General features: G+C 42.5%; 1 protein-coding gene across 2 annotated transcripts in view; it reads left to right on the top strand.

The window, feature by feature from the left end:
* FUZ (fuzzy planar cell polarity protein) overlaps positions 1-26,085 on the top strand; it is an 876,363-nt gene that overhangs the window by 241,001 nt on the left and 609,277 nt on the right. The window lies entirely within an intron of this gene.

The following is a 26,085-nucleotide window of genomic DNA, read 5'->3' as shown; positions in this document are numbered from 1 at the left end:
ATTAGAAACAATAACCTGAGAACACTTTGGCATGGAATGACAGTATCACTGTATTTGTTATTTACTAGGTCGTTAAAGTATGAGGACAGGACACTGTCACCCGTCGACAGGTCCAGGCTGTGGTGAATAGCGTAGTAACGCCGGGAGTTTGGAGATCTGCTACGCCAGCTTGAGGGCCGTGTGTTGCAACTAGAGGGTCAGCCTGGCCTTCCTACTCAGCCCCCACCACAGCCACCTTCGGGGCTGTGAAGGTGCAGTGGTGACTGCACATGGGTGGGGTCCTCAGTCCCACTGTATCCACTATGGGGCTCATGGGCTTCCAATTTCCAAACACCCCTCCCCATCAAGGTGTTTACCCCCCACATGTCATATACCACCCCTGTATGCTGTCTTGTCTCTCTTGCCTGTTATCCTACCCAACCTACCTCCCCAAATATACCTACTATCCCTCCCCAACATTCCACTCTCACTGGAAGAAAAAAGGGGCAATCTGTTCCCAAAAAAAAATAATCTCGCCCCATACATAGCTGTCCATTTCGCCCACGTGTCCACTGGATACGTGTAATCTGGTCTAATTGGCTTCACAACATATTGTTGTCCTCACATCTCTCTCAGGGGTTTGAGTGTCCAAATCTATCTCCAAATTCAGTGTATATGCACAGCTGTTGCTGTAGAAGAAATGGGCAGCTATGGAACTTCCCTAAACCCGTCCTGCACATCCCTAGCTATTTTCCCTACTGTCTTTCTCTCTTTGCGACCCTTTTTCATCACTATCCTATCAACCCTTTTTCTTTTCTTTTAAAGAAATTAGCACGGGGGTAAGCAGAAGTAAGCACTTTCAAGCAGCAGTAAGTGGGTTTAAGCCTGTTTGCACGGGGTTAAGCAATGCCTACACAGATTAAGCAACTGAGAAGCTCCATCAGTATAAGAAACTAACCAGATGCTAGCAGTGCTTACCTACACGCAAACCCTCTTTCAACTGCTTAAAAGTGCCTTAATCACTGCCTATATATATATATATATATATATATATATATATATATATATATATATATATATATATATACACACACACACACACATATGCATGCATCTATAGATATGTATGTCTACATATATAGATATATAGATATATATATATATATATATATATATTACCTGTATAGGTTCATAGGTTGGTACTAGTCTATCAGCCCTAGGGCCTATACAAGCCTAGCCATAACAATTCCCTGGCTATTTCTTCCCACACTATTTACTTCCCTGGACCCCTGTCTAGCAGGGCAATTGACATGATCCCCGGGGTGAATTTCCTTTCTCCCATCCAATCATCAAGGTTCCTTTTGGAGAGGGCCAGAGAGGCACTCTGCTTGACATGTATGGGCAATCTATTCCAGAGTCCGGGGAGTCTCTGGGTCAGGAACCTATCCCTCCAGCATGTTTTGTTTGTTGTGATGACAAGGTTTAGATCCCTGGAGCATGTGGCTCTGAGTGATTGGGATTTCTTTAAGTGTAGCATGTCCAACAGCTCTGGGTTTGACATGGCCTTGTATGTTAATCAGAGATCGCCTCTGAGTAGACGATATGCGACAGAGTATAGCTGGAGTTTTTTAAGGCGGTCAGCATAGGGCATCTGCTTTAGGCCTGTGATTCTTTTAGTGAGGTATTTCTGCGGCCTTTCCAGTTGTTGCAGATGTCTTGAGAGGTACATACCAAACAGGGCATTGTATTCTATAATGGGTCTAATGAGGGATGAGTACAGTGGGACAATGACCTCCTTTTTTCTGGATGAAAAGCCCTTAGTGATGAGGTGTGTCACATAGAAGGATTTCCTAACTGTTGTGGCGATGTGGTTATTGAAGGTGAGACCACTGTCCACCTGTGTCCCTAAGTCTCTTATCACACTTTCGGTGTTTAGTGTACTGCCACCTATATGGTAATTCACGGATACATGTTTTTTCCCCAAAGGGGATAACTATACATTTCTTGGCATTGAGCTTGAGCCTATGGCTCTGGCACCAAGCATCTGTTTCTGTAAGGCCCTTTTGTAGAGTATCCACATAATTTGGGGATTCAATAATGGCTCCCAGTTTGCAGTCATCTGCGAACTTTGTTAGCCAGAGTCCCTTAGTGTTGTCCTGTACTTCAGAGAAGTAGATGCCAAACAAGAGCGGTCCCAAGACTGAACCCTGAGGTACTCCACTTGTCACTTGTCTGGAGCTGGATTTGGAGTCGGCTACTTTTACAGTGTGGGTTCTTTCAGTAAGCCAGTTAGCAGCCCATTGGGTGACGTAGGGATTAATGCCCAGTTTAGTAAGTTTATCTATGATTCCAGAGTGGGGGATGGTGTCAAAGGCCTTGGCAAGGTTTAGATAGGCTGTGTGGATCACCTTACCCTTGTCCATGGCTCTGGAGACTGATTCGAAGAAGTCAATCAGGTTCAGGAGACAAGATCTGCCCTTCACGAACCAAAACTGGGTGGGGTCCAGTGTTTGAAGGTTGCCAATGTCTTTGTTTATAAGTTCCATGATAATACGCTCCATGGCCTTGTAGATAAGGCTTGTCAGACTAATGGGACGGTAGTTTCCGGGATCCAAGGTGGATCCCCCCTTGTGGAGTGGGATAACTGTAGCTGTGCGCCACTCAGTGGGCACAAATCCTGAGGTGAGGCTATGATTAAACATGACACTTAGGTGAGGTGCCAGTTCATTTTGTAGTTCATGTAGTACACAGCCCGGGATGTCATCTGGTCCCATGGATGCTGTATTCTTAGCTTTGGAGAGTGCGTTTTTTACCTGTGTGGCCATTATTACCGGAATTTGGCAATCTTCCGGTATTGAGATGGGCCATTTAGGGGGTGAGGGGGTGAAGTTGGCACTGAATCGATCTGCCAGGATATTGGCAATATCCTTGGGATCAGTATATTTAATGCCATTCTGTTTTAGCTCAGAGCAGATCTGAGCATTGCCATTTAGATTCTTGACATAGTTATAGAATGCCTTGTGGTTGTCTTTGGAATCTTTGGCAATTTTATTTTCGTAACTAGCTTTGGAGGATTTTATGAGGGATCTCAGTTTCTTACTGAGGCTTGTAAGGGAGTTTTTTGCATCCTGGGATTTCCTATTTTCTTAAACAGTTTCTTCCTTTTGTTGTAAAGTTTGTTTATGGCAGGGGACCACAAGATTGGCTTCCTTTTGTTGGATGAGAGCACCTTGGTTCTATTTGGGATGGCATGATTCATGCATGAGTGGATGTGCTCATACAGTGCCTTAGTGTAGGATTCAGCAGTTGAACTTTCGGTTCCCGTCTGCATGGGTGTCATGAAGTTTGTCAATTCTGACTTGAGTAGTATGAAGTTAGCTTTGGAGAAGTTTTTTATGGAGGTTTCCTTACTGGGGAGTGGGGGTTGGATCTGGATGTTAAGGGTGATTAGCTTATGGTCAGACCTGACTAACGAGGGGGTGACCATAGGTGTGTGGAGCATCGATTTCCCATGTTGGTAATGGCCAGGTCTAGAATATTGGACCCCCTGGTTGGGACTATGGATTAGTTGATCCAGGGCGTTGGAATTTATGAATTCCAAGAATCGTTGGGCAAAGGTGTTGGTACAGGAGTAGTTTTCCCAGTTAATGGCAGGGTAGTTAAAATCACCCTGTATTAGGGTGTTTGGTTCTATCTTAATATTTTCCAGTATGTTTAGAAAGGTGTAGTGAGAATCTTGGGGTATGGTGGGGGATCTGTAGCAAGCTACAATTTGGATTGCAGTCTTACCTAGTGTTAGTTGCACCTGGAGAATTTCAGACGCATTGTGTTGGGCAACTAGCATGGTGGTGTGAATTTCCTTTGTGAATATTGACACTCCTCCACCTTTAGTGTTTCGGTCCTGGTTTGGTGGCCGAAAAGTGTGGTAAGAGTTGTAGCCTGATATTGCAGGGGTGCTCTCTGGAGCCTTGAACTAGGTCTCAGCTACTGCACAGATATCGATGTTCTCCATTTTTAGGAGTGCCTCAAGAGAGTGCATTTTGAGGTTTAGACTTCTAGCATTGAATAGCATTACCTTCAGATGTTGCATGCTTGTACCTGTTACGGTGGTGGTTTTGTCCTTTGAACTTTGCCTAAAAAAGGCACTATAGGGGTTGCAAGCACCTTAGCCAGTAACCTGAATCCCAGGGGCGCCAAGTGCAGACCATCTCTGGCAAAGCATTGTGGTCTGTCAATCATGTCGTCCCAGGCAGACAGATACTGGATCCCCTTTGAATGACACCAGAAGCTTAGCCAATTGTTGAAGTCAATCATTTTGTCTTTATATTGTGGTATCATTCTGGGCGAAGGCAGGATGCTACTCAGGGCTAGGGTCATACCTGCCTGGGCCACATGATCAGAGAGCTCTTCCATGTCTCTTTTCATGTAGTCCAGGGAGTGTCTCAAGTCATTCACTCCAACATGGACAATGACAGAGTCATATTTGTACTTGTTGTGGAGTGACTTGAGTGCATGCGTTGTGGCAGATCCTGGTACCTGACAGGCAGCTGACTGTAATTTTCTCCTTGTTCAACCTATTGAGAGGGACATCAGTGTGCCGGACTATAGAGTCACCTATGACTAAAGTGTTAGGTGCATTGTCTTGCCTTAGGGGCTGTTGCTGGGTGGCACACTGGTGTTGTGAACTATGTGACACTGGTTGTGATTGGTGTTTGTTTGCGTTTCAGCTTCAGAGGTCCTTGCTGCTTGGGCAGGTTACAGTTAAGGGCCTCTGCATATGTGGATTTAGTGTTGCTATGTGTGGGTGTAGGTGGTGTGGGTTTAGAATGGCTATGTGTTGCTTGAGGTGTAGTGTGGGTGTTAACCTTCTCCTCTTGACTGTCTAGCACAATCTTGGGTGGAGAGAGCTTTGCTTCCATTTTGGCTATGTAAGTGCATCTCTCACGGTTTGTAGTGTTGGGTGGTAGGAGGAGAGGGTTGTCTGTGTACATGAGGCAATTGCTGCATTGCCCCAGTATGCCCAGATTCACCAGGTGGACAGGAGAAATCACTGGAAGCTGACCCTTGGACATGCCTGGTTTGGTGCTTTTTTTTTGTAAAGTACAGGAGCTGTTTTCCCTTACCTTAGCAAGGTACTTTGCAATTATAGGCTGTTTAGTGCCTACTATTAATTTTTCCTTATTAACAAGGAGAGTTGAGTGCTTGTATCAGTTTAAGGCTTCCTAGTGCTTTCCAGCAGGTATTAGAGAAAGTGCTAGTCACAGGGATGCTTAAAGGTAAGATGAAAAAAAAATGCACACTGCAGTGTGCACTAGAGTTAGATGTGAAAGTAGGTAACTTAAGTTTTACCTGTTTAAAAAGTTAAGGTTTAGTGGAGAGTTACTATTTTTAAAACAGCAAGATGGATTGAAAGGGGTGGTCACTTTTGTATTCTGGTACTATGGAATACAGTAGGATGGCCAATAAATTTAAATTGTTGAAGGGGAGGGATTTCAAAAATGATGATTTTGTGATTACTCACACAAGCCAGTGAAAGTAGAGAGGAAATGTGATATATGGTCAGATTAACATAAGAGGCAGGCAACTAGAAAGACAGTGGTATTTAACAAGACAACTGTGACTTGGTTGGAGGGTGGGGAAAAAATTCTGCCTGACTCAGAAGAGAGAGAGCTGTGGTCTCTTTTGAAGTTTTAATATGCTGTTAAAGCAGAATGCAAGTAAAACACAAGGTAAAGAAAACAAACCACAGTATTCAAAATATAGAAAGGCAATAAATTAATACAAAATACAAAAAATAAAAGCAAACTAACCTTTCCTTCACAGCAAAGTGTAGCAGAGTCTGGATGAGCCTTTCTGGTAAAGCTCTGAAATGTTTTATTTTACCCCTTAAATAGATGGTTTATTTCCTAGCTCCACCCCCTCAGTTAACAAATGATTAACCTTAAGTGACCTCTTCTATCTTATGAATGAGTCCTTAATTGATCAGTTCTAATTTCTGCCTGACTCAGAAGAGAGAGAGCTGTGGTCTCTTTTGAAGTTTTAATATGCTGTTAAAGCAGAATGCAAGTAAAACACAAGGTAAAGAAAACAAACCACAGTATTCAAAATATAGAAAGGCAATAAATTAATACAAAATACAAAAAATAAAAGCAAACTATATTATATACAGGTATATATCTATATATATATATATATATAAAAGAGAACATAAATGCATATAAGATCAAAGTCAGCTTTAATGGGACTGAGGGGGCCCAAGCTAAATACGTTTTGTAAGTATTGATATCACCCCTCCCCACAGCAAAACACATCTACTCTGCAGTACAATACCAACTGTAGCAAGACCCATAACCAGGATCCGACACAACATGGGCACAAGACGTTAGCAGTAATCCATCCCACCTGTATGATGTCAGGATAGTATCAATAGCATATCATGCAGTACACTCTGTCTACCATAGGGAATGTACAATGTGAAAGCAATAAACATTCCAAAGATACATCTATATAGACACACACACACACACACACATATATGCAGATACATATATATATATATATATATATATATATATATATATATATATATATATATATGTAACTACACATACACACACATAGATATGTATAGGAAGCTACATATTTAGAGGGTGCACGCCATACTCAACAGCCAGTATTCCTACAGTTGCCACCTTATCAAATGGACAGTGTATGAGTCACTCATACAAAAGACAATTGTTGTCTGAAACGTATATCCACAGAGAAGTCAAAGGATATGACACCACACCCAGGTTTGCACACATAGGGAAGTTTTATTTGTGTGCTGTCACAGTTGTATATGCCATGTCATATGGCTGTTTATACTTTGAAATGCATACAAACAGATTAATGAAACTCTCAAGCAGATCATTTAATACAGTAATCCGAAAGCATAGCATATGTTGCTGTCCAGGCCAAGGCCTGCAAGTAGTGCAACAGTAAAGACAGACTGGGCCACAGGATAACAATTAATCAACAGTAAGTAATGCAGATGTATAGTCAAGCAATCTGTACGCAATCCCTAGGGGTAAAAGAGGTCAGCTGACACAATGGGATGTATCTGTTACATAACAATGCATAACTGAAACCATCACAATCACACTGACAAACAGAACAGTCTGTATGGCAGTAAGCAGTAGGCCAGCAATTTTCCCAGAGTGTAATGTGTGGTAATGTACACCCAGATACCTTAAGGCAGCTTACTCCTGATATCCCTCACATGTTGTAACAGCCTAGGTTATTTATTGTGCATACCCCCCCATATACTGACTTACAGGGGCATATAACACTGTTACATACACTGACCTCTGGACTGCAGAAGGGCACTCATGTTTTGATCAGATGAAGCCCAGATATATATGAACCCAACCCCACAATATGTGGGAGCCACAACAGCACTGGAATGATTGCAGGAATGGCAGCATGACATAATCACAGCCCCCTACATAACAACCCCTGACTGAATGTCATATGGACAAAGCCTGGTATGTAGGTGTAAGATAGAGGCCGCAACACAGGCCCATATGTGAAATAGTGTTGTCATACACTGAGCAAATTGCTGTTTTTACAGGATAGTCTGCAACATACCCTTAGTCAGGAGTATGAAGTCAGATACATAAATGGATGTAGCCATGTACGATAGCACTCAACACACGCACACACTGCCAGTGTTATATCTGACACAATACCTGTGTGGTGGACAGACAAAACAGACCATCATGTGGATAGGCCCACAGTTGAGAGCTATGCAGACAGACTGCACTCCATGTTAAACTAGTATGTACACAAAAAACCTGTAACACTGGTGCTATACAATGCATATGACAAAACTACTCACACTCTATCTGTAGTTCTGGAACCTTCTACAAATATGTAGCTGGCCTGAGTCTGCAAGCCCTCTTGTAAAAGGTATTGCTACCTGCTGTCTGTAACACTGCTACCCACACACAGGAAGTATGTCCACCATACAGGAAAGGTAAAGGGACCACGCCCACCTAATGTAGGGATTTATAGTAGTGGGTTCCCATTACAGTGGTAATTGGAAGTACAAAACAGCATGCTGCATGCAGGTAGCAAGTGAAGGATACTGATTGGTGCAGAGACCATCACCTGATCATGTGGATCACCTACACAATCCATGCATCTAGTCAAAGCAGTTCAATCCATTTACTGGAGAGAGTGAGTGAGAGAGAGAGTGAAACAAACTAACAAACAAACTAAAAAATAAAGCAGGCAGGCTGAAGGCCAAGGCAAAGAAAAAAACAAATAAAAAAAACAAAAAAACTTACAAGCAAACTATCCAGAACAGACATCATTCCCACAACAGGTATGTGAAGTATATATGCATGTAATTGACTGTACTACTTGGTCCATAATAATGGGACAGATGATGTGGAATGATTTATATGTGCCATCAGGTGTTGTTGTAAAGATGTTCAGCTGAATAACTGCTATGGACAATAGTGTCTATCCCTGTGGGTGGGCCATACCTGTCAACTGTGCAGAGCAGCACCGACTGACAAGATGTAAGCCATCATAGTGTGTGTTGTGTAATGAAAAACATGTATATTACTGTGGACAATAGCTGGTGGTAGAAGTAATGCCATTATGAAGGACACATTGGTTCCAGAGCCCACCACTTGCAGGACACTCAAGTTAACATGTAATGTAGCATGCTGAAATACCATAGCTGTGTAATAGGCTTACCTGCAATCTGTCACTATATATACCCCCCTAATGTTAGGCTGTGTCCATATGTGGCACCTGTCTGGGTTGTAGCAAGGCAGAACAGTGCAGCTGTGCAGGAAGGGGAGTTAGAGATTGTGGGCCTGATGTCTGAATGAACCCCATATTATATTTATATTTATATTTATATATATATATATATATATATATATATATATATATATATATATATATATATATATATATATATATATATATGTGGATGCACAAGCCAGTGCATTTCTTTGTGCCGGTACCAAGCCTTTGCCAAATCATTTTATGCAGAAACCAGTACATATTTCCATACCGGATCGGTCAAGGCCCAGGTTAACAACGACCGCCACCAGTACTGTTAGCCATCAGGGTGCTGGCAGATATTGGGCTACTGTTGGCTGAAGGAGGAGGAGAGGCAGAAGGCATGGCTGAAGGCAGGAAGAGAGGGGAAAGGCTAGGACTGTGGTAGTGAGGGTCGGAACATTGAATGTTGGCAGTATGACTGGTATAGGGAGAGAGCTAGCTGATATGATGGACAGAAGGAAAGTTGGTATATTGTGTGTGCAAGAGACCAGATGGAACGGGAGTAAGGTTAGGTGTATTGGAGGTGGGTTCAAATTGTTTTATCATGGTGTGGATGGGTGGAGAAATGGTGTAGGAGTTATTCTGAAGGAACAGTATGCTAAGAGTGTTTTGGAGGTGAAAAGAGTGTCGGATAGTGATGTTTATGAAGCTAGAAATTGATGGTGTAATGAATGTTGTTAGTGCATATGCTCCACAAGTTGGGTGTGCAATGGATGAGAAAGAAAAATTTTGGAGTGAATTGGATGAAGTGGTGATGACTGTACCCAAGGGTGAGAGAGTGGTGATTGGAGCAGATTTCAATGGGCATGTTGGTGAAGGGAACAGAGGGGATGAGTAAGTGATGGGTAGGTATGGTGTTAAACAAAGGAATGCAGAAGGTCAGATGGTAGTGGATGTTGCGAAAAGGATGGATATGGCTATGGTGAATATGTATTTTAACAAGAGGGAGGAGCATAGGGTGACATACAAAAGTGGAGGAGGATGCACACAAGTGGATTATATCTTATGTAGGAGGGCCAGTCTCAAGGAGATTGGAGACTGTAAAGTGGTGACTGGAGAAAGTGTAGTTAGGCAGCATAGGATGGTGGTTTGTAGGATGACTGTGACCAAGAGGAGGAGGAGGAGTGTGAGAGCAGCACCAAGGATCAAATGGTGGAAATTGAAAAAGGGTAATTGTGAGGTGGAGTTCAGGGATGAGTTAAGACAGGCACTGGGTGGCAGTGAAGAGTTACCAAATAGCTGGGTAACTACAGCAGAGCTAGTAAGGGAGACGGCTAGAAAGTTGCTTGGTATCACATCGGGACAGAGGAAGTACGACAGAGACGTGGTGGTGGAATGAGGAAGTACAGGAGAGTATACAGGCAAAGAGGTTGTCAAAGAAGAAGTGGGATTGTCAGACAGATGAAGAAAGTAGACAGGAGTTAAGGAGATGAGGTGCATGGCAAAGAGAGAGGTGGTGAAGGCTAAGGATAAGGCATATGAAGAGTTGTATGAAAGGTTGGACACTGAGGAGGGAGAAAAGGACCTGTACCGATTGGCTAGACAGAGGGACCGAGCTAGGAAAGATGTGCAGCAGGTAAAGGTGATAAAGGATAATGAGGGAAACATACTCACAAGTGAGGAGAGTGTGTTGAGGAGATGGAAAGAGTACTTTGAGGGGTTGATGAATGAAGACAATGAGAGGGAGAGAAGGTTGGATGATGTAGGGATAGTGAATCATGAAGTACAATGGATTAGCAAGGAGGAAGTAAGGATAGCTATGAAGAGAATGAAGAATGGAAAGGCTGTTGGCCCATATGACATACCTGTGGAAGCATGGAGGTGTTTAGGTGAAATGGCAGTGGAGTTTTTAACCAGATTGTTTAATGAAATCTTAGAAAGTGAGAGGATGCCTGAGGAATGGAGAAAGTGTTTTGGTGCCGATTTTTAAGAATAAGGGTGATGTGCAGAGCTTTAGTAATTACAGAGGGATTAAACTGATCAGTCACAGCATGAAGTTATGGGAAAGAGTAGTGGAAGCTAGTTTAAGAAGGGACGTGAAGATTAGTGATCAGCAGTATGGTTTCATGCCGGGAAAAAGAACTACAGATGCAGTGTTTGCTCTGAGAGTGTTGATGGAGATGTACAGAGAATGTCAGAAGGAGTTGCATTGTGTTTTTGTAGACTTAGAGAAAGCATATGACAGGGTGCCTAGAGAGGAGTTGTGGTATTGTATGAGGAAGTCAGGAGTGTCAGAGATGTATGTAAGAGTGGTACTGGATATGTATCAGGGTAGTGTGACAGCGGTGAGGTCTGCGGTGGGAGTGATGGATGCATTTAAGGTGGAGGTGGGGTTACATCAAGGATCAGCTCTGAGCCCTTTCTTATTTGCAATGGTGATGGACAGGTTGACAGACGAGATCAAACAGGAGTCCCCGTGGACTATGATGTTTGCAGATGACATTGTGATCTGTAGTGACAGTAGGGGGCAGGTGGAGGAGACCCTGGAGAGATGGAGATATGCTCTAGAGAGAAGAGGAATGAAGGTCAGCGGGACTAAGAGAGAATATATATGTGTAAATGAGAGGGAGAATAGAGGAATGGTGAGGATGCAGGGAGTAGAGGTGGCGAAGGTGGAGGAGTTTAAATACTTGGGGTCAATAGTTCAAAGTAACGGTGAGTGTGGAAGAGAGGTGAAGAGAGTACAGACAGGATAGAGTGGGTGGAGAAGAGTGTCAGGAGTGATTTGTGACAGACGAGTACCTGTAAGAGTGAAAGGGAAGGTCTACAAGAGGGTAGTGAGACCAGCTATGTTATATGAGTTGGAGACAGTGGCATTGACAAAAAGGCAGGAGTTTGAGCTGGATGTGGCAGAATTAAAGATGTTAAGATTTGCACTGGGTGTGACGAGGGTGGACAGGATTAGGAATAAGTATATTAGAGGGTCAGCCTAGATCGGAACGTTTGGCGACAAAGCCAGAGAGGCAAGATTATGTTGGGTTGGACATGTGCTGAGGAGGGATGCTGGGTATATTGGGAAAAAGATGCTAAGGATGAAGCTATCAGGTAACAGGAAAAGAGGAAGGCCTAAGATAAGGTTTGTAGATGTGGTAAGAGAGGACATGCAGGTGGTTGGTGTGACAGAGCAAGATGCAGAGGACAGGAAGAAATGGAAACAGGTGATCCGCTGTGGCGACCCCTAACGGGAACAGCCGAAAGATGATATATATATATATATATATATATATATATATATATATATACGCATATGTCTACAGATATACAGACATATGTGTGTGTGTGTGTGTGTGTATATATATATATATATATATATATCAACACATATATACAGCATAATATATTTCTACACACATATATATATATATGTGTGTGTGTGTGTGTGTGTGTGTGTGTGTATATATATATATATATATATATATATATATATATATATCTATATATATCTATATATATATATCTATATATATATCTATATATATATCTATATATATATATATATATATCTATATATATATATATATATATATATATATATATATATATATACATATACACACACACACACACACACACACACCCGACCGCACATGCAGCAACTGGCAAAGACCATAGTGGAGGTGGGTGGAGGCCACATCAGTAGACCACTGTTGCATATCCATCTGCATCTGTACAGGTAGATCATGCATATGTGAGATGACATATATATAGTCTGTTGCTGCTTAGTAGTAATAAACAGATGTGCATAAGCTGTAGTATTGTGGACTTGTACTGTTGATGTACTGTAAGGCTGCACCCACCATGTGCCAGTGCCACAGCTGTGGCTACTGACACCACATCTCTCACACTCTTATGTAGGTCCCTCTGGTATACCACTAAGGCAGTGGCCTCTAGCTGATGAGTATGGTTTATGTTCATGCTTGCCAATACATCAGTCATGTTATGGCTATGGTATATTCCATGCACACATCTAACACACCTACCCATAATGCATACCGTACATGTTCACGTATTGTTGCTGTTAACTGCAGTGCATCACAGTGGTGACCATGATGGTGGATCTTAAGGGTATGTCAGACACCTCCAATATAACTAACATCCTGTCATTGCAAAATGTGTCCACAGGGTTGAACATAATGGTGGGACAAATGGCCTACAGTAGGGACATGTGTGAAACATCACCCTTATACAGTGCTACAACAGTGTATATGCCAGTGTTACAATGGCAACTCTTACAGATCTACACTACGGCATACCATAATACAGCGGTCCACAAGCCTTAAAACCTGCAATGTGGTCCCAACATGAGCAATGAGTGTGTAATGTGGAATCATATTTTAGGGCAGCAAATATGGGGAATACATACCTTCACAAACACTGGAAGCATATGTGTGCACACACTCCAGATTAAACATAGTGGAAGCAGCTGTTGAGGTACTGACTTGCATGCATTTGTCATGGATATGCACCTTTCAGTAAGTACACATCCCCAATGTTACACCATGTATTGGTCTGCTGTCCAAGACATTTAGCCATCAAATGTGCACACTTACCTGCAACAGAGGCAGGTGTGGCATGCACACATCTTACATGACATGGTGTGGGCCCCATACCCAATAGGTAGCACGCATGAGCTGGACATGTAGCCATACTTCACCATTGCATATGCCATGGTAAACTGTGCAGTCATTTATGTGGCAAGGATGTGCACACTTCTGCAACAGAGGCAGGCATGGCGGGCGTGGCGTGCACACATCTTACGTGACATGGTGTGGGCCCCATACCCAATAGGTAGCACGCACGAGCTGGACATGTAGCCATACTTCACCATTGCATATGCCTTGGTAAACTGTGCAGTCATTTATGTGGCAAGGATGTATGGGACAGGAATGATGTAGGAAATAAACAGATGGCCATCCAAGACAAATGATGTCACATGTAGCAAACTGGTCATGTGGGCTGCCCAGTAACATGCCACAACACTGAGGGGGGGGGGTGCAGAAATGTCTAGCAAGTACTGGCTGTGCATGTCCCATGTCAGCAATTGTATGGACTCTGCAAGTGTGTGGCCTATGGGTTAGGGTAATCAGATCTGACAGTTGTACCACAGGAAACATCAGCCAAGACTCTACAGGTAGTGTATGCATAACAGAAGAGTGTCCCAAAAGTCAGCCATCGCAGTGTGTACTGGTGTACCATGACCACGTTGAAAATCTACAGACAGTATCATGTAAGATACATGTGCTGCACAACCAATGCCTCACCCCACCTCAGGCACACCATCCCCATCTGTACTGTGACAGTGCCAGTGTACATATGTATGTTTGCCACTCATTAGCTGGGACTAGGCTGTTACACATAGTGTTAAGTGTTTGGGACAGTGCAAACTGACACACGTGTAGGCCATAGTTGTCAGGCATCTGCAAAAAAGGCTGAAGGTGGGGAGGGGGGTGTCATCATGACACATCAGTGCACTGCAGCAGGGATCCTAAGGATGTTACGAATGGCTATGTCAGCACACAGTCAGGTTCAGGAACTGTGGCAGATGTAACCCTGACTCCACAGCAATAGTGATGGCAGTGTGTGAACTCCAAGGGATGTGCACTTGAGTTGACCTTGCAGTCATGCAGGGTTGGGGGACATGTGTAGGGCAGACTGACCATATACTGGCAAATGCAGATGGCCCATGCTAGTATACCCCTGCCAGGAATAGTGACTGCTGTAGTACACATAACAGTAGGTGCAACAAATCATCACGATAAGTGCGTGCACACATATCCACCCACATAGTGTATGCATCACGGTCAGCATCAGCACACCTAACACATTTGTTAAACACTGCATTTGAATGTACAGGACATATGTCACATATCAGGCTCATGTAATGTTAACATATGCAATGATGTGGTCCAATGGCATATCAAGGAAGAGTGTGTCATATCAATAAGGGTGTGTATACTCCCCATAGCCACGTTAATGTTTGACGGTTGTCAGTATAATAGTATTGTATTGGTCATACATGCACTGCTGATGTTGAGATCTGTAAATCAGACATCAGGCATTCACAAAGGACATATGTCCACATATCATCCCAGGTATGTGTCGGACAAACACATAGGGGCTGTGAACATTAGAGCAGACATGATTGACACATTAATACACATTCACCAATGGTGTGTACACCTGTGAGGTATGGTGCACAGTACATGTCAGGGTGCATAACAGATGTACAGCAATAATGTGTACATGGGTGCAGTGTTTTCCAGGGGAAGGGGCATCACCTACTAACACAGCCCATGCATCACACACATGTATACTGTTGCTAGCATGGATTGATTGTAGCTACACTGCATGCTGTTGAGTACCATATGCTATCCATGTTGACAGATGGGTAATGGGGTACTATCTTTGTGCAACCTCACCTGTAGGTGTGTGTGTGTGAGGGGGTTAGTTTGTCTAGAAGTGCAATCTGGTGGAATGAAGGGGGGTTGATGCATGTAGCATGTGTGTGTGTCCATGTATGCACATGTGAGATTGTGGGGTCATTCATACATCAGTACTTCCCTTTGGAATCGTGCAGTGCATGGACATGGACTGACACGAGACACCAGGAATACTTGTTTGATATGTAATCACAGGACAGCTGATAGTATAATAAGGTCTGTAGCATGGAACATGCATTGGGAGTGAAACTAGACACCAGGTTTACCGTTAAAACTGCAATAAGCAGAAAGATGAATGACTACCCACGTATGCAGTACTACAGATGCATTGGGGAATTAGTAGACAGCACCAGGGAGTGTATCCATATATTACTGTTGTCCACATAATAAGTTGATTGAGCAACAGATATTGCATCTACTGAGCAATAGTTACATATGACACTGCAGTGCGTGACATTATGGAGTGAATGTAGTAGACCCTAACATATGGGGGCCATGCTCATGATGTCCTGACATACCCAGGGTGAACACTGGATGATAGCACTGAGGCCTTGTAAAACCTATTCCAATCAAATCAAGGAGGTGATGGAGTAACAGGTCTTGTATTGTTATCACTTGACTACGCATTTAGAAGAATAATATGTTCATGACTAGTATTCATGAGGATATGTTACCAAGTGTGATGCAGGATGGGGAATTTACATGAATAACAATGGGAATCTCTGTAAACTCAGGGACAGGTAGGTATTATGGTGGAATTACAGTGTGTGTGTGTGTGTGTGTGTGTGTGTGTGTGTGTGTGTGTGTGTGTGTGTGTGTGTACTGTTATGCAATGATGTACAGGTCTTAAAGTACGTTTCTTGTTTTCCCCTCACAGGTGGCGAGGTGGGTCAGCATTCCTCCTCCATGCAATCTGATGTTGTCCGTACAGACACCGAAAATGATGATAGGACTGTTGAGGCACAGGCAGTGTCGTCAGAAACTGAAACTGCACCATCGTTTGCCACCCCCCTGTTATCTACCCCAACCCCACACACAGTCTCAGAGCCTGTAGCTACCCCATCACCAGTGGCCATAGCAGAGGGACAGTTGGTGGTTGGTGGCAGTGCACAGGAGTGTGTGGTATCTATGCCTGCTGTGTCCAGACACAGCAGGCATAGCCAGATGTCCAGCAGGGCACCACATAGGCAGATGTTCCGGGGTGCTAGTGGGAGGGCTGCTGGTCATCATAACCCTGGCAGAAGTGCCACAACTGGTACCACCAGATGCATGTTTCAGACTGGCATGGGGCGCAGGCCCTTATGGAAATGTACACCAGATAGGGTCTGAGGTTGCAGAGGCCTGCTCTCTCATCTGTAAGTGACAACTTCCATGAACTTGGTGCCCTCCGTGATTATACTGAGGTCATGCATAGACGTTTGGGTGAGATGGATGTCCTCACTGACCGGACAGAGGTCAGTAGTAGCACTCAGGCTGACAGTGAGGCACCACTGTCAGAGGATGCCAGACTTCCTGTGGAAAGGGTAGCCGGGATGGGTTACTAAGAGAGAGTTGAGACAGGCTCAGATCTCAGACCCTACATTACAAGGCCTGAGGGAGGTAGCCAGTGAGGCATCTGATTCTCAAGGAAAGGGGGAATCTGTATACTGGGAGAATGGGTTACTGTATAGAGAGTGGACCCCTGAGGGAGGGCTAGAGGGTGAGAGAATACAGCAGTTGGTAGTGCCCAGAGCCTACTGTCGGCACTTCTAGCCATAGCCCATGACAGTCCCTTTGCAGGTAATATAGGCATAACATGTACAAAGAGATGTATTATGCAGAACTTCCGTTGTCCTGGGATTTCCAGAGATGTAACAGGGTACTGCAGGATCTGTGAGCAATGCCAAAAGTTAGGCAAGGCATGAGGCAAAGTGAAAGCTCTTTTGATGTCTTTGCCTGTGATTAAGGAGCCATTTCAGAGGGTAGCTGTGGATATTGTGGGGACATTGGAGTACCCCAAGTTCATCAAGGAAAAGGTATATTCTAGTGATAGTAGATTATGTTACCAGGTACACTGAGGCAGTGGCTCTGTCCTCCATTGAGGCTGAAAAGGTTGCAAATGCTTGGTTAGAAATTTTAAGCAGGGCAGGTTTCCCAAAGGAAATATTGACTGATAGAAGTGCCAATTTCATGTCAGACCTGCTTGCATGTCTGTGGAAGTACTGTGGGATGAAGCACCTAAAGACCACCCCCTTCCATATAATGAGGGAGGATAATGGATGATTGTAAGTAGTATTGAATAATTATAATAATAATAATGATCATAATACTAATTATTAATGATAAAAGTGAATGATGACCTCTAAGTTTGCAGATGACTGTAGGCTTGGAGCACTCACTGAATCTTCAAATGATTTGGCCAGCCTGCAGGGAGATTGGTCTCAAATAAATAACTGGTGTGAAAACCACAGTCTAAAATTAAATACTAAAAAATGCATTACGGTAAATTTTGTGAAGTCACCAAACCCTGGGAACTACCACACTGACAACATGCCCCAAGACATTTGCCCAGTTGTTCAGGGTTTGGGAACTTATGTGGACAGTGACTTAACTTTTGACCAACATGTGTCTGCTGTTGTAAGAAAGTCCATTTCTATTGCATAGATTATAAACAAACAAACAAAGGGATTGTGCCTAGATCTAGAGATGTCACTGACCCCCTTTACTCAGCTTTCACTGGGCCAATTATTGCGCAGAATGCCCCCCTTGGCATGTATCTGTTCAGACACATGCAACAACTGGAGTTCCCACAAAGATATCTTACTAAAAGGATACAAGGCCTAAACAATAGGTCCTACATGGACTGACTGAAACCCCTGTCACTATACTATGTATCCTTCAGACTCCTAAGATGTGACCTGTGTCTGGCATAGAAGGCATCCTCTAACCTATTGCTTTTGGATTTACTGCACATTAGAAAGTCAAATGGCATCATGAGTACTTTACTTAGGCATCTAAACCTCTTCTGCAACATTAATAGAACAGTTTGGAGGGACAGGTACATTTCAGAGGATAACGCTGCTGTGGAACAGACTCCCCATCCACTTAAAACAAAGTTTATCCCTGACCACTTTCATGTAAAACTTAGAAATATGGATGGGAAACAGAAAATTTACCATAGAATTGCCCCATGCATTACAAATGAGCAGATGCAGCTCCTAAATGCTTTATCCTAGGCATGGGCCAACTCAAATAATCTGTGGTATGACCCCAGTTATTCTCATTAGGGGTAATATATAATTATCAACCATGGGACAGGTAAGGCCAATCTATAACCAAATGGGATAGGTTGTTTCAAACACAAAAATGGCAATTAGCTAGATAAAATGGCCTGCAAGAGCAGCTAGCCTTGTACTTACCTTACCTGTGAACCAATAACCTTACATTTGACATGCACATGCAGAAATGCATAAAAAAAAAATCATCAAAAAAGTGGAATGCTTTATGATCCAAACACATTCTCACCAACGCAGCTAAGACTACACTCGCCACAACTTGGCACCTGCCCTCACTAGTTTATGGAACACCAGTTTTTACTAACTTCCAGACAGCACAAAAAGCAAAATTTGAGCAAGGCTATAATAAAGTGGCTAAATTAGCAGCTAGTGCCACTTTCATAATGCACTACTATATAGCACTGAAAGCCTAAATTGGTTAGAACTAACATGTACGGAGCTTCTTCCCACCTATAACATTAGCCAGCAATCATCTGCTTGTCTGGCACTAAATACCATTCTGTACAACTATGTTCTACTCCATCATCATGATTCAGTGATGAAACACCTTTCTGTCCACAACCCCATCAAATCTGGAGGGCATGATCGATATGTATACCATGTTGCTAAGGCCTGGGACTTCTTACCTATATCCATCAGGTCAGTACCCTCCATCCAGTGCTTCAAAACCATTCTGAAATAGTTCTTAGCCAAAATCTGTCTCTGTTTTTGCTCAGCCTCATGATAATGATATTGTTAAATATGAACAAGTTCCTTTTCATAGCTTATTACTCCCCCTTTTCACTAACTTCATCTAGATATGTAATAACTTATTTTCCTAACTTCATACTGCAATTCCTGTATATATCATAGTAGTTTACCTTTAACTTCTAAAAACTGTCTACAGTTTCTGTAATCAATAAATCATTCTTAAACAAGTTGCATTTGTTTAACTAATTTTGTCACATTATGTCCAATTTGGTATAATTATTTAACCTGTAGATGTTTTGTTTTATTTTGGAGTTTTTGTTTTTAAATTGTTTTCAAAATTTGTTTGAAATACTATGGAACTTTTCTCCCTGGGCCTCCAATAAAAATGGACACCTGCCCAGTTACACTTTCAGATGTCAGTAAACAAATAATCATGCTTGACTTTATCCTTACAATTGTTTAGTCTGCATACACCCCACTTCTTCTTTCAGCTGTTCCCATTAAGGGTCACCTCAGTAGATCATTCGTTTCCATTTCTTCCTGTCCTCTGCATCTTTCTTTGTCACACCAACCACCTGCATGGCCTCTCTCACCACATCCATAAACCTTATCTTAGGCCTTCCTCTTTTCCTGTTACCTGGTAGCTTCATCCTTAGCATCCTTTTCCCAATATACCCAGCATCCCTCCTCAGCACATGTCCAAACCAACGTAATCTTGCCTCTCTGGCTTTGTCTCCAAACCTTCCAACCTGGGCTGACCCTCTAATATACTTATTCCTAATCCTGTCCACCCTCGTCACACCCAGTGCAAATCTTAACATCTTCAACTCTGCCACGTCAAGCTCTGACTCCTGCCTTTTTGTCAATGCCACTGTCTCCAACTCATATAACATAGCTGGTCTCACTACCCTCTTGTAGACCTTCCCTTTCACTCTTACTGGTACTCGTCTGTCACAAATCACTCCTGACACTCTTCTCCACCCATTCCATCCTGCCTGTACTTTCTTCTTCACCTCTCTTCCACACTCGCCAGTACTCTGAACTGTTGATCCCAAGCATTTAAACTCATCCACCTTCGCCAACTCTACTCACTGCATCCTCACCATTCCTCTATCCTCCCTCTCATTCACACACGTAATTTCTGTCTTAGTCCTGCTGACCTTCATTCCTCTCCTCTGTAGAGCATGTCTCCCCAACCTGCTCCCTACTCACTACAGATCACAATGTCATCTGCAAAGATCATAGTCCACGGAGACTCCTGTCTGATATCGTCTGTCAACCTATCACCATTAATATAATATAATATAATACATTATAATATAATATAATATACAACTTGTGAGTGCAACAACTACCCAAATGAAAACCAAGAACAAGTTGCACCCAGATAAGGAAATGTGTGGAAATAACTGGCCACCCACACCACAACTAAAATCAGCATACTGGAAAAATACAATAGCAATATTACTGGTCATTAACTACTTCATAATGCTCAGCTATCCCTGATTTGCCGTATATTATTAACCTTCTCCTTATATAAATGTTTTCATTTTTTGGTAAATCACTGTAGATTACAGTTAGTCTGTAATCAGTCCGTAATGTCAGACATTAGAGTTTCATACGTTAGTCTTTAGGAAATCCATGTTGTTGAAAATCCAGTTATTCTACTAACGTGAGTTAGGATAATATTTAAAACTTACATCTGTTTTTGGACTTGGAAAGACTCTGGTGGTCATTAATCTAGTATAAAGCTATAAACCTATTATTTATGCACAAAACATGGCACAACAATACACGGAATGCATCATTCATACTTATTTCTTCCTACAACATATAGTCCAAAATCAAGATTTGACATAAATAATGAAAGAGAATGTAAATAATCTCATACATAAAAATGTACACTAACCTGTAGCATCCTACAGTAGGCTTTTAAGCGTGTACCAGAATGTCTTACTGGAGCCATGGTTTTGTGTGAAGCAGACCGTTGTGTTTCAGTTGAGCCAGCAGGAAACTCTGCTCAGTATCTGAGCAATAAAACATGGCTATATTCAGTGCCACAAACAGTACCAGGAGGTGAAAGGACATCTCCAGTTTCACAACCCTTCAAAAAAAACTAATTCTAAATGTATTCTCGCTATCAACAAAAAGAAAACACGATAAGTATTGTACAAAAAATATCTAAATAAGCCAGCTAAATAAGTCAACATTGAGCACATATCCTCAGTTGAGATAAAATCCTGCAAAGCAAAGCAAAAAGAACATGGTAAAGCTTCTAGAAAACCAGGCTCACAAGCAATCAGTGAAAGAATAACCAGTTAGCAATGCAAATAAGACTCCTTCACTAACACAAACACACACTGAAATTATTGCACACTCAGAGCATAGGAAAACTAGCAACCTGTAAAAAAATCAAGCGTATAATACAAAGCTTTACACATATAAACCATGCAACATGAAACAAGTACATCAAATACATACTGTCCACTTAAATTTCTCCAGAAGTGAAACCAAACACAAGAGATGCCATAAATAACACAGTTTAAATCTGAATCTCCCAAACATAAACAATGTTCAATTACCTGTAATGTACAAGTGTGCAGTCTAAACAAGTCCCATTAATTCTTCGAGCAGCCATATCCTACAAAGATGACTGCTTCTCCAGATGACTTTAACAGACTGTACAGAACATCTTAAACAGCAGAATATAGCAATTATCTGTAACACTTAAATCAAAAATAACATTCAAGTCACCTATAGCAAGTCGTGACAGTCATTTATAATCCCAATGTCACCAACTACAAAAAGTAAGATTCTTAAAATAGTACTAATTTAATAAAAAAGGCGGCACCAACCTCTCATCTAACCTTCCATTATGACTGAGTTCCACAACTGAGCAGAATTCTGTAGAAGTCGACACATATTTCAAAAAACAGCATACCCACCCCAAAGAATTAAGCCAAGCCTTGTTTCTCCACATGATGCACCTAGACCATATTTGACTTTACTACTTTGTAAGGAATGCACAAATAGATTACACAGTTTAACACATTCAGATAAATACATACATTGAATTGCATAAGACATTTTAAACAGCTCAGCATTTAAACCTCTCATTCAATGAAATGAAAGTCAATACCAAGCCAGAAACCAAGGCACTTAACACCTCATCAAGTTGGATATGCCATTCTCACCTCTGCTAGCACCCATTGTTTAATCCAGAATGTCCAAGATCAAAAACACTGAACAGAAAGCCAAGGATGACTGTAGCAATTGTAGAATAATTAACATGCAAACCAATTGACTCAGGCTTCTCTCACCACAAAGTGAGAATTATGTAACTTTTTAAATATATTTAGTCAATGTTTTAGTTAATGTAACAAACTTTAAAATGAATTTTCAGCAGAGATTGATATATGCAGAAAAGTATAAGAAAGCTACGCACACGGTTGTAAGTCTCTATGTAGAGGCTTATAACTCACTTGGAACTGATTTGAAAAAAATAATTGAAGTGAAAATCAGGGGAGCCACAAATATTAGCTGTCCAATAGGAGAGTTGAGAAACAGAGGTTGGCATGAGAGGAAACGCATTCATTTTAATGTTTTGCTTCCCCTTCAAGAACAAAAACCTGTAAATGTATCAGCTGAGTTAAGCTTACAGAAACTAGGATCTCAAGATAGCCTGAAGGGCAAAAGCTAAACCTACATTACACACACACACACACACACACACACAGATACACACACACACACACACACAGACAGACACACGCACACACACACACGCACAGACAGACACACGCACGCACAGACAGACACACGCACGCACAGACAGACACACGCACGCACAGACAGACAGACGCACGCACGCACAGACAGACGCACGCACAGACAGACAGACGCACGCACAGACAGACAGACGCACGCACAGACAGACGCACGCACAGACAGACAGACGCACGCACAGACAGACGCACGCACGCACAGACAGACAGACGCACGCACGCACAGACAGACAGACGCACAGACAGACAGACAGACGCACGCACAGACAGACAGACAGACGCACGCACAGACAGACAGACAGACGCACGCACAGACAGACAGACAGACGCACGCACAGACAGACAGACAGACAGACGCACGCACAGACAGACAGACAGACGCACAGACAGACAGACAGACAGACGCACGCACACACAGACAGACGCACGCACACACAGACAGACAGACGCACGCACAGACAGACAGACGCACACACAGACAGACGCACGCACACACAGACAGACGCACGCACACACAGACAGACGCACGCACACACAGACAGACGCACGCACACACAGACACACACACACACACACACAGATGCACTCACATACATAGATGCATGTACACGCAACATGCCAGAAGTAAAGGGGTTTTCCAGAACGGGTGACAATAAACCTGGAGTTGTCAGAAAGCCACAACTCAGTGAACAATGGATACAAAGAAATGGGGAAAAAAGCTTGTCTGTCTGCAGTTAAATGTACAGTCAACTGCTGACACACACTGACACACCTGGATAAAGCCAAAAATAAGTGTGGGGGCATAGGTCCATAAAAAGTGGAAAATAGAAATAATGGACTTAGAAAATAGCACATTTCTTGTCATTAGTGTAGTCCAGGTACAGATTTGCTGTATCCAGGACTGTTGGTAAGCTTCTGAGCCCCCCCCTCCAAGCCCTTCTGTGTTGGAGGGAAGCCTTCTAGCTTATCACTGGGAGTGGTAAGCACTGGGTAGCCTATCTACCACAGGAGGAGTGGTTTCTGACCCAGAAATTATTTATTGGCCGTCTGGGAAGCTTTTCCATCTCTTTCAAGCTTCTGATTTAAAAGCCTGTGTTTGCACTTGTTTCTTGCCTTTCCTGTTACTAGTCTAGTCCAGGTACAAATTTGCTGTATCCAAGACTATTTGTAAGCCTCTGAGCCCATCAAACCTTTCTGTGTTGGAGGGAAACCTTCTAGCTTGTCAGGGGGGGTGGTAAGCATTAGGTAGCCTATCTACCACAAGAAGAGTGGTCCCTGGCCCTGAACGTGTACCTCATTGGCTGTTTGAGCAGTTTTTTTCCATCTCTTTCAACTTTCTGGTTTAAAAGCCCCATTTACACTTGTTTCTCACCTTTCCTGTAACTAGTCTAGTCCAGATACAGACTTGCTGTGTCCGGGACTGTTGGTAAGCGTCTGAGCCCTCTAAGCCTTTCTGTGTTGGAGGGAAGCCTTCTAGCTTATCAGTGGGAGTGGTAAGCACTAGGTAGCCTATCTTCCATGGGAAGAGTGGGTTTTGGCCCATAAACTGTAGTTTATTGGCCATTTGGGCAGCTTTCCATCTCTTTCAACTTGCTGGCTTAAAAGCCTGCGTTTGTGCTTGATCTCCACCTTTCCTGTAACTAGTTTAGTCCATGTACAGATTTGCTGTATTCAGGACTCTTTGTAAGTCCCCCAAGCCTTTTTGTGTTGGAGGGAAGCCTTCTAGCTTATCAGTGGGAGTGGTAAGCATTAGGTGGCCTATCTACCACAAGAGAAGTGGCTATTGGCCGTTTGGGTAGTTTTTTTCCATCTTTCAACTTTCTGGTTTGAAATCTGCACTTGCACTTGGTTTCCCACCTTTGCTGTAACCATCCTAGTCCAGATACAGAGTTGCTGTATCCAGGACTGTTGGTAAGCTTCTGAGCCCCGCAAGCCTTTCTGTGTGGAGGGAAGCCTTCTAGCTCATCAGGGCGAGTGGTAAGCACTAGGTAGCCTATCTACCACAAGAGGAGTGGTGTCTGGCCCAGAAATTGTAGTTTATTGGCCGTTTGGGAAGTTTTTCCATCTATCTTAAGTATCTGGTTTAAAAGACCACATCTGCACTTGTTGCCCATCTTTCTTGTAAGTAACCTACTGGAAAGAACTAGAAAGCCTCAAACTGATACAAACATTCTAGCTTACAGGAGAGACTTTGGAGTGGTTAAGTTTTAGTTTTCTATATTTTCTTGCTGAGCTTAACTGTTTTCTGCTAAAATGCTGATTTTCCAGCATTTATTGTGATTTAAAAGCTTGTTTCATTTTCACATATTCTACTTATTTGACTGCCTGCACTTTTAAAAAGTCATTTTTGTTTAAATAATTTGTTTAACTGTTGTAGGCTACACATGAATTGCGACTGCTTTTTCTGATCGCTTGTAGTCGTTTAAAGCTGTTTTAAAGTGTATTTTTTACTGATTTTGCCTTATCTTTTCAAAAAAATACAAAAATTCCTGGTTTCCTGCCGTTCTAAGCTAGTATAGTCCAGTTTCAGGCTAGTGCTGAATTCAGGGCTGTGTTACAAGTTTGAGTTTTTGTCCTCAGAGGAGTGGTTTAAAGCAGTAACTTGTAGTTTATTGGCCATTTTGGGTCATTTCCTGTCTTTTCCAGCCCCCTGCTATAAAGCACGCTTTGGCGGGCTTTTCTGGCTATAGAGAACTCAGCACAGCTCCTCGTGGTGTCCAGCAGAGTTCCTAGAGCAGCAGAGACCAGAAAAGACAAACTTTCCAGATTCTAAGTATTTTTTCTGCATTTTCGACTTTTTAAGCCTTTCGATTGCTATTTCTGCCTGTTTTATTCTGCTATTACCTGTTTTTACTGTTTTTAATAGCTTGAATTGTTTATTGCACTTGCTTGTTTAAGTTTTGCTTAAAAGTTAAACAACAGGCTAATACACTCAAGTGTACTAGCGTTTGATAGCATTTAGTCGAAAAACACAGCATTTATTGTATTTTCTGCCTATCTGAAAAAAAAAACTTGAAAAAAACAAAAAAATACTCTTGTTTTCCATACTTTCCTAATAGTTTGTTCCAGTGATCA

This window comes from Protopterus annectens, chromosome 17.part0 (assembly GCF_019279795.1).
Source record: "Protopterus annectens isolate FY-2018-M chromosome 17.part0, PAN1.0, whole genome shotgun sequence".
In the NCBI taxonomy this organism is placed as follows: Eukaryota; Metazoa; Chordata; order Ceratodontiformes; family Protopteridae; genus Protopterus; species Protopterus annectens.
Note: the sequence above shows the minus strand (reverse complement) of the source record. Positions and strands in the feature narration are given on the sequence as shown.